A 10,362-nucleotide genomic window follows, 5' to 3' on the forward strand; every position below is an offset into this window, starting at 1 on the left:
TCTTCTTCTTCTTCTTCTTCTTCTTCTTCTTCTTCTTCTTCTTCTTCTTCTTCTTCTTCTTCTTCTTCTTCTTCCTCTTCTTCCTCTTCCTCTTCCTCTTCCTCTTCCTCTTCTTCTTTCCTTTTCTGGTATTGGGGATGGAACCTAGGGCCTTCACACCAGACTGCAGCTCTGGCCCTTTGTATTTTTTATTTTGAGATGAGGTCTTGCTAAATTGCCCAGGCTGGGCTCAGATTTGCACTCCTCCTGTCTCAGCCTCCCAGAGGCCTGGGATGGCAGATGTGTGCCCTCACACCAGCTGAGGGAAAGTGGATAGAAGAGGTGAGGCGAGGGAGGCAGAGAGCAGGAGAGCTCGAACATCGGGCAGTGGACCTGACGGGAGGCTCATGAGAGAACACAGCAGGAGCTGGGGGACGTGGCCCTGGGCAGCTGCCACTGCCACACCATAGGTGCTCTTGGCTTCCTTCGGGCCAGGCTGCTCTGCGGCCACAGATGCAAGCAGCACTGCTCAAAGCCACCCCACTGTGAGTCCTTTTCCTGGCCTCCAACGTGTCCTGGGCCTGGTCTCCCCACTGACCCCTCTGATCCCTCCCCTCCCTGCTGTCCTTTGTCACCTTCCCTCCTGCTTGACTAGCTCACTCCCTGTTTACTCCCTGCTATTCCTCAAGCATAGCTTCCAGGAACAGGGGCGGTAGCTGTGACTCCGGCACAACGCCTGCCCGCCTGCCTGTGTGGTTCTTGGAAGCCTGACCAGGCCGGGGGCAGCACCGCACAGGGGCCCTTTGTCTGCGCTGCCTGCAGCCGGGCCACTTTTGGCTGCCCTTTGGCTGCAGAGTCTGAAATCCCCCCAAAGGCTGGGTCCTCCTGAATATTGACCACCTCCTTTTTTCTTAGAAGGAAACCAAGGCAGGGGGCTGAGCCTGGCTGCCCCAGGCTCCCACGGCCAGGACCAGATGTCAGAGTCCTTTCTCTCTTCTGGGCTGTAGACAGAAAGGCCCTGAGACCCAGAAGTATGTGTCAGGAACAATGGCCTCTGCTGAGTGCCACCTGTGCCAGGCTTTGGTGAAACCCCTGCTCAGTGAGCTCAGCCTCCACACAGGCAGGTGCCAAAGTGCAGAGAGCCCTGTGAGACTATAACTGGGGCTGGTCTGGTGCCTTGGAGCACAGGCCCTGCTGCAGGTTCTCAGGGCTACTCCTGCATGACCCAGGCCGAGCAGGGCACAGGGTCATCAAATTAGGGCATCCCTCAGGGTACACTCAGAGCGTCGGAGGGTGGAGGGCAGGCCAGGGACTGAGCAGGTGCGATAGCTGCAGTGAGGACAGGAGGTCCAGCTCTGGTTTGGGGGTGCCTAGCAGGAGTAACCCCTTTCTTGTTTCTACTTCCCCTCCTTGGCCTGGGCCTTTTGCATTTTCTGGATTTAGTTCCTTTGGGAACAGCTACAGCTAAAAATTGGTCACCTCATTTTTATTGCTTTATAACTTATGATTTTTGTCTTGTTTTGTGATCTGTTTCGTTTTAGACAGGGTCTCACTGTGGGTCCAAGCTGGCCTTGAACTCACAGGGATCCTCCTGCCACAGCCTCCTGAGGGCTTGGATTATGGGCGTGTGCCACTGTGTCCAGCTGGATACCTCATTTCTAAATCCTGCACCACCACCTGGGGTGACCTTCTCAGTATATCGTGTGTTGTAGAAGGAGCTGGCTGGGCTCTGACATAGGGTGAGGATGCCCCTTCCGGCCCCAGCTGCACCCTGGTACACAGCCCCATGCCCCACGCACTCTGGCATAGAAGCCATGCCTGACTCACCTGCGCCTCCGCAGGGGCTCGGGCAGCCGGCCCAGCATGGCCAGGAGCAGAACTCAGCGCACAAAGGGCGCTTTGCTGTGCAGCTGAAGTCTTGTTTTCTTTAAATTTCCTGCAGCAGGAAGAGCAGTCTGAGCCCAGCGTTCCTGAAGCGTGGATTTAAGGTGGCTTTCCAGGAGTCCTTGGTGCGGCCTCCGCCCTGTCCTGTTCTGCTCTGGGGGATCTCAGGTGCCTCTATCTGGGGCTTGGTGGCATTCACCACCCTCCTGAGATCCCAACCCTGAGCCCAGAGCCTTCCAGGGTGGGCTTTAGTTACCACTTACCTGTTGGTGTTGGCTTGATTTTAGGGGTACGGGGATTGAACCTGGCGCATTTGAGTACTGAGCACAAACTCTGTCACTAAGTGACCCCCCCGCCCTGTTGCTTTTTTAGTTTGAAGTTTGAGGTCACTTCTCCTGGCCCCTTGTCTTTGGAATGGGAGGGTAGCACCAAGAGCTCTGGCTCCTTCCAGCTCTGCCATTCCCCAGATCCTCAGACCAGGGCTGGGTGCAGATTCACTGGTACACTGGGGCCTGTCCGCTTGAAGGCCTTGCCAGAGAAGCCTCTGTAAACCACAACCCCATCTCTCCTGGGTCCCCAGGGGAGGATGTGGCTACCCCTAGCCCCAGCCTGACCAGCTGCGCTCTGATCTCAAATTAGAATCCACCTCTCTGCCTGCTTTGAAGGGTGCAAAGCCTGCCTTTCAGCAGCAGCCTTGTGACTGGGAACAGAGGGCTCTGGGCGGAGATGTAGCCTGCACAGCCCCACAGCCCTACAGCACAGCCTCAGTGGGGGAAGGAGGGGCCCAGTGGGCATGCTGTGGCATGGACACAGCTAAATGTTCAATTTAAAGTCTTTATTCCAGTAAAAGACATTGCAACAAATCTCTCTCAAAACACTTTCCCTTTGAAAATGCCTTTCCCGTGTACTTCCTATCTTCTGAAGCAGTTCTGGAAGCTACTTTCCTGAGTGTCTTTACAAGCAGTGATTAAAAAAAAAATGCGGATTGGACCTGTGATATAGCTCAGCAGCATTGGCACCTGCCTGCAAGTGTGAGATCCTCAGTTCAATTCCTGGTACCCCTCACCCCCACAAAAGCACTGATTGCTTTCCCTTATTCACTGCATCTGGCACTATGTGACTCTTAGCTCTTTCCCAAAGTCAAAATGACCATGAAAGATCAGCATTTTAAATCAATTTAGGACATCAAGGCAGCCAAGAAAGCTCAACCAAAGACACTCAGGAAAGAGAATTCCAGAGCTGCTGCAGAAAGCAGCAAGAACGGTAGGAGTGTGTTTGAAATAAGGGGGGTGGGAGATTGAGGGGGATCCAAGGCAATGGATCCTTTACTGTAATACTTTTTTTTTTTTACTGTACAGTGACCATGTTTTCAACCACACCCCACCAAACTGCAGCCCCCAAGGGCTGGATCTCTGTCAAGACAGGACACACAGCTTGAGTCAGGCCTGCTGCTTGTAGCGCAGTGAGGTCTGCACAGTGAGCTGGCATCATTCCACATTCAGCCCCAAGGCTCCCTGTCCCCTCTGTCCCTCTACTTCCTGGGCTTTCTCTGGCTTGCATCTCCCCCAACACAGAGGTCTACCCAAGATATATAACTTGGTGGCCTGGGGTTGGGGTTTCCTCTCTCTTTTCAGGTCTCCCCGAGCATGCTGAGTCCCCAAGGACCCTTCCTATATGGATGGCTGAGCTTTGTTTTTCGTTTTGGGTTTTCTGAGACAGGATCTCATTGTGTAATCTAGGCTGGTCTGGAACTCACTATGATCCTCCTGCCTCAGCCTCACACGTGCTAGGATTAAAGGCATAACCATCATGCCTGGCTTCCAGGAGTCATCCTCCTTGAACAATTATTATTCTAATGATTAGAAGAGAAAGTAGCTAGTTAGAGGAGGCTTGACCTGACCAAGAACTGAAAGATTTAGAGGCAGGCTTTTTTTTTTTTGGTACTATAAATTTTTATTGCGTTGTTCTTTGTAGCATAATAAATCTCTTGAGTTTCTGGAATGCTTAGTTGATTTGGCAACACACATTACAACTTCTAAAATATAGTTTCTGTGGACAACACTCTGGGAATACTATAAACAGACCACTAAATTAATAGCACAGCCTCACCAATGATTGAACCAGATCAGTTTTAAAGCCAAACAGCTGTGTCAGTAGGACTGGCTCAGGAGTCAAGAAGCTTAAACATAAAACTATACCATTATTATTCACATCAAAGAGTTGTTAAATTAAGCTATATTTTAGAATACAGTAATATTAAATTTCTATTCAACATATTTTATAAAGTGGTAGTTAATGGATTAAAGAGAAAAATGCCCGTGAAACACCCTCTCATGAAAGAAAGTCCACATTTTTCAGCCTGTTATTTTAAATTTTCCCTCTGGGTCAAGTTTGCCAATTTTTGGCTATAGAGAAATTTCAGTTTCAGTATAGTACTGGTAGTAACTATAATTTTTTTATGTATTTGGTATAACTATAATCTTTTATCTATTTTATGTATCTGCTCAAACCCATGGTGATCTTCCTGTTTTCAGCCTCGCCAATGCGAGGATCTCAGGCGTGCGCCATGGGTCTCGGTGGCTGGCTCAGAGCGCCTGGGGGTGGGGCCAGCTCAGCATATGGTGCTGGAGGGATGCCAGGACGGCCAGGTGTACTGCCCATTACCACCCCATCCTCAGCCTCATTGCTGGCACTGACTGGTCCTTCATGGTGTAGTGACCTGGACAGGGCCGTCCCCAAGCCAGGTGATCACTATCCCTCTATGGCAGCTGTGCCAAGCAGGGCTTGTCCCTGGCTGGAAGCAGTGGCTATGCTGATGGCAGGGCAGATGCAGGCTCAGGGTTGGAAGGGAACGTGGCAAGAGGCAGAGCTGGATGGGGACAAAGGACCAGCTGGACCTGCACAGTCACGGGGCTGCCAGGGATCTCAAGGGTATTGGGAGCTAACCCCATCCCATTGAGGTTGCTGGTGTCCAGCAGGCCTTGTGTCCTAATCTGGTGACAGATGAAGGGGACTTGTGCCCAAGGAGAGCCATGAGCTGGACAATGACATCATACCCCTTGGCCCAGACACAGCCCCACCGCAGCCCCAGGATGTCATGAAGGTGGCAGTCAGGTCATCTCCAGAAGCCAGACGTTCATGAGGCCTCTATGAAAGCCCCTATGTACTGCTCACGGTGGCATGGTGTGTCACTCTGCCACTGCTCTGTTGGTACCAGTAAGGTTTCAGGCTGTGGCACGCTGTGGTTGAGAGGCAGACATTGGTAGGGAGCACCTGGAGCCAGCGTGCTTTGCATGAGACATAGGTTTGTGCAGTGAAGCTGACCATAATACACGGTGTGCATTTCAGGAAAGAAATTCATTGCAGTCAAAGACACATTGCTGCGAACCTCCTTAAAACCCTCCTCATTTGAACATGCTTATTCCCATGTCCTTGCTACTTCATGAAGCAGTTCTGGAAGTCTTCTTTCATGAGTGTCTTGATGGGCTGTGATCAAAAATGCTGTGAATACTGCTGCCCAGTGCCATTCACTGGGAAGGAAGGCTGGTAAAAGCATCCCTGGGTGCCCTCCTCCAGCATATTCAGCAATCTGGTACTATGTGACCCCCAGGTCTTCCCCAGAGTCAAAATGACCATGAGAGGTCAATGCTTTGAATCAATCCAGGACATGCAGGCAGCCATTTCAACTCAATTGAAGACTCTCATGAAAGAAGACTCTAGATCGGCTTCAGGAAGTAGCAAGAAAGATGGATGAGTGTGCTCAAAATAAGCGGGAGGACTTTGAAGGGATTTGTGGCAATATGTCTTTTAGTTAATACATTAAAAATCAAACACATACCATACTTTCTGATACTACCTCATAAAGTAGGAGAGCGAGATGAGTGAGCATGTCGTGGCCTCCAGGAACTTGGGGCTGGGGATCAAACTCAGGACCCTGCACTTGCCAGGCAAGTGCTGTGCCACTGAGCCATCTTGCCTCCCCAGAACAAAGCTTTTCTGAAGCCCTGGTTGGTTTGTTTGTTTTGTTGTTGTTGTTGTTGTTGTTTTAGACAGGGTCTCCCTGTGTAGTTTAAGCTGGCTTTGAGCTTAATGTGTATCCCAAGCTGGCCTTGAACTCACAGTGATCCTCTTGCCTCAGCCTCCTGAGTGCCAGGATCACAGATATGCACCCTCACACTCAGCCTACCATATTCTTTTAACACCATGAGGCAATCCAGGGTAGGCTAGCAGCTGCCATTCCTGGCCTTTGCAGGACAGTGGGGACCCTACTGAGAGCCACCCAGGTTGGCTTGTGGTGTCACACCACATCTGCAGAGACATCTACTTGTTATCCTTGGGGGAAACTGAGGCACTGAGCAGCCAAGCACCCAGCTAGCCTGGATTCAAGCTATCTTCCTGCCTTGGCCTCTTGAGTAGCTGAAATTATGGTCATGGGCCACCATGCCCAGCTATATCTTGGGAAGATTGTAAAGTATAGAAAAAACGGAAAGAGGAAAACTAAATCCTTTGTGATCTTGTGTAATTGCAGAACTAAACCCTGTAATACTTTGGGAATCATCTTTCCAATCTTTCTATCACATGTGTATCTACTAAAAATTGTTGGTAGATGCAGTGGCTCAGGCTTATGATCCTGGGAGGCTGAGGCAGGAAGATCACCATAAGTTCAGGCCAGCCTGGGTTACATTGTCACACAAGAAAAAAGACACTGAGCTTTCCCTGCAGCCCCTGCCAGAGCCGATGTCCTGCTGCTCCCTGACTCTGCCACAGTCCCAAGCCAGGGTGGTTGCACCTGCCCAGGGAGTGCTTCAAGGACCAGGAACCATTCCACCGGGCGGTTTTGGGAACTCTCTATACCTTCAGCTCACATTTGCAGTGAACCTACAAGTATTCTGAAAAATAAGCCTATTTAAGAGGAAAGGAAAAAGCTTTTGAATATGAAAGGACAGTAAACAAAAAGATAACTAGGACAAGATACTTGCCAAATGTATAATGCATGTATTCAGGATTAGAGTCCTGAATATATAAAGATCTCCTAGAATTAATAAGAAACAACATTCAGGAGGATAAACAGGGGACTCGCCATGAGTTCCAGGTAAGCCTTGGCTACATCATGAGACCCTGTCCCAAAAACCAAAAATTTGAAAAAAGGCTCAAAAAATGCAGTCAGGTATTTTTGCAATACAGGAAAAATACAGGAGCCAGGCAGATGTTAGCAAAAGCTACCAGTCAGGTTGGCAAAGAGAAAAACACAGGAAGTGCAAGTGTTGGCGGGAATGTGGGGCAGAGGGAACACTCCTTGCCTGGTGCGGGTGTGGGCTCCTCACACCCCTTAGGGCAGCAATCGGGCCAAGGGTTTATTGCTCTGGCTGGTGCTACCCAGTCAGGACTTGCTTCTGCCCTCTTGCCTCAGTGCCAGTTCTCCTCCTCAGGGGCACGGCCGAGAGGTTCAGGCCAGCACTCCTTGCAATGCATTCTGTTTTTGTCTTTTTAAACAGGGTCTCGCTGAATAGGGCCTCACACTCACGGAGCTCCTCCTGCCTCAGCCTCAGGAGTGCTGGGATTAAGGCATGCATCACCACATGCAGTGTAAGACCAAGCTCCTGAGCAGCTGCAGGAGTGGGTCAGGGCCTGTGCCCTGGAGCGTGTGTCCTGCTCCTCTAGTGTGGGGACAAGAGCACAATGTGATGTCTTGTGCCACATCCAATGCAGCCTTGGGCGACCCCACACCTGTTATGGAACCTGGCACTTGGTCCATGGAGCTGAGACTTTGTGACCCAGTTGTCACTCCCTGGGGTGATGGACTGGGCATGATTTCTATGCAGCCTGCCCAGTCGGGAAAGGGACCAACAGAGATCCCCTGTGTCATGTCCCTGGTGTCCCTGCTCTGTAAAGGCCAGCCATAGAGTATAGATTTGGGGCAAAGTGTCATTGAGCCTCCAAAGCTAATATAGAGACAGAAGGGCCTCTTTCTCTCTCTCTCTGTGTCTCTGTCTCTGTCTCTGTCTCTCTCTCTCTCTCTCTCTCTCTCTCTCTCTCTCTCTCTCTCTCTCTCTCTCTGACAGGGTCTCACTGGGAAGCACAGCAGGCTGGCTATGAACTCAATGTGATCCTCCTGCCTCAACTTCGTGAGGGCTGGGATTTGCCACCACACTTGTCAGGGACCCCATTTGCCACTGCTGAAATTGGAGTTTTTAGTTCCCCTGAACCACAGGAGTCAAAAATAACCAAAGTCCACTTGAGCATAGAGGCGCACACCTACACCCCAGGCTAAATGGACGCTCCTCAGAAGAAAAAGCACAAATGGCTAATAAATACATGAAAAAGACTTTGCTGGGCAAGATGGTGTCATAAACTGTAATCCCAGCGCTCAGAAATCTAAGGCAGGAGGATCTCCATGAATTTAAGGCTGGCCTGGGCTACATCATGAGACCCTGGCTCAATAAACCAAAAACCAGAACATCACTGGCCATTAGAGAAATGTGAGTTAAGACGACACTGAGGGTCACTCTCACCCAGAAAGAATGACCATCATCAAGAAATTAAGTAATAAGGGCTGGTGAGGCCACAGGGAAACGGGAATTCTTCTCCACTGCTGATGGGATGTAAGTTAGCACAGCTACTGTGGCGAGTCCTCAAAACACTACAAGTAGAAATTCCCCTTGCCCCAGCTCTTCCCAAAAGACATCACACTACGGTGATTCATGCACGGCTTTGTTTAGAGCAGCACAACTCACAACAGCTGGCTCTTGGAAACAGTTTATCAACAGGTGGATGACGGAGGAATAAAGATGATGTTTACTCACAATGGAGGATTACTCTGCCATAAAGATAAATTTGAGTAGGAAAAGGATGCACCTTGAGACCATAATGTTAAGTGAAATGGATCGCAAGCCTGTAATCCCAGTGCTCGGGAGGCTGAGTCAGAAGGATCACCAGGAGTTCCAGGCCAGCCTGGGCTACATTGCAAGACCCTGTCTCAGAACAAACAAACAAACACAAATGTTTTGGGGGACAGCCACACCATTTCATATTCCAGCCTACAGTGTGTGTTTCCATTTTCTCAGCATCTTCATCAATAAATTTTCTGGCTTGTTTGCATTTTTAGAGATGGAACCCCAAGCCTTTGCACTGAGCTGCCTTTTTAGCCTTTTTATTTATTTCTTAAAATTTTGAGTCAAGACCTCTCTAAATTGGTTATTAAATTGCCCAGGAGGCACTTGAACATGTGATCCTCCTGCCTCAGCCTCCTGAGTGCTGGGATTATAAACATGCACCACTATACCTAGCTGGCTTTTTGATACTAGGCAAAAATGTCACTTTGGAAAGAACCCGTCATTTGTGCCCTCCAAGCACCACCTGTGGACTCCAGGACGCACAGAGGCTCATCACCAAGCCCAGTGTCACCGGAGCTGGTGACATCCTAGCCATGCAGTGCTCAGGATTCCCCAGAATGGGAGCTGGGACTTCACTGGTGCCAAAGCAGCAGTCCACAGCATCCCTGCTGCTCCTGTCATCACCAGGACAACCCTGTTCCTCTCCCTGTCCCTGTCCCCAGGGCTGGCTTTCCGCTACCCAGCAGTTCCCAAAGTCCGTGTCCAGCATGGGGTCCTGGCCAGGTTGTTGGGACATAGCAGGGGACACAGGGAAGGACAGGCGAGGGCAGGCGGTTCCTCAGGCGGGGGAAGTGGTCATCTGCCCCGAGTGTGGAAACCCAGTCACCCCGGTGACTCTCACATGGAACTGAGTGTGTTCAGGCAGAAGTGGGGGCTGTGACCCAAGTCAGCTGCTTGGAGGAGACCATGGCCCAGCTCCTACAAGTCGCCCACGTCCACATCACTCAGGAGACAGCGCCTGTCCTCTGCAGAGGACCTGGGGACAGGGAGCAGCCATGGAGGGCAGTGTCTGGGCCAGGACCTGTGCAGATGCAGTGAGCCCAAGAGAGTTGAACGCTCTGTTTCTGAAATTCTTTTTTTGCTTGCCTTTTGATTTTTGGAGACAGGGTCTTACTGTGTAGCCCATGTTGGTCTCAAACTCCAAAGACTTTCCTGCCTCAGCCTCCTGAGTGCTGGGATTATAGGCATTAACTACCACACCTGGCTTCATCATTGAAATTCCTAGTTATTTTTAAAATAAAGTATGTATGTAGTCCTGGTGGCACCCTCTTCCAAGGTGATCCACCGGACTGCTCCCTAGGGAAGCCCAACAGGACCACATCACACCCAGGTGACCTCTGGTGCCTTTCTAAGGTCTGCAATGGCCTGGACACGGCTTGACAAAGGCTCATGGGTTGGCAGGTGGGTTTAGGCCTGAACCACACCTGTAAATCCAGCACTCTGGGAGGTTAGGCAGGAAGATCACAAGTTTGAGTTCAGCTGGGGCAATTTAGAGGTTTAAGTGAGACCTTTTCTCAAAATAAAAATAAATAAATAAATAAGTGAATTAATTAAATAATTAATTAAGGCTGGGGGTGTATCTCAGTGCAAAGGCCTTGGGTCGAGT

This window comes from Octodon degus, unplaced genomic scaffold, assembly GCF_000260255.1.
Source record: "Octodon degus isolate 3935 unplaced genomic scaffold, OctDeg1.0 scaffold00203, whole genome shotgun sequence".
Classification (NCBI taxonomy): domain Eukaryota; kingdom Metazoa; phylum Chordata; class Mammalia; order Rodentia; family Octodontidae; genus Octodon; species Octodon degus.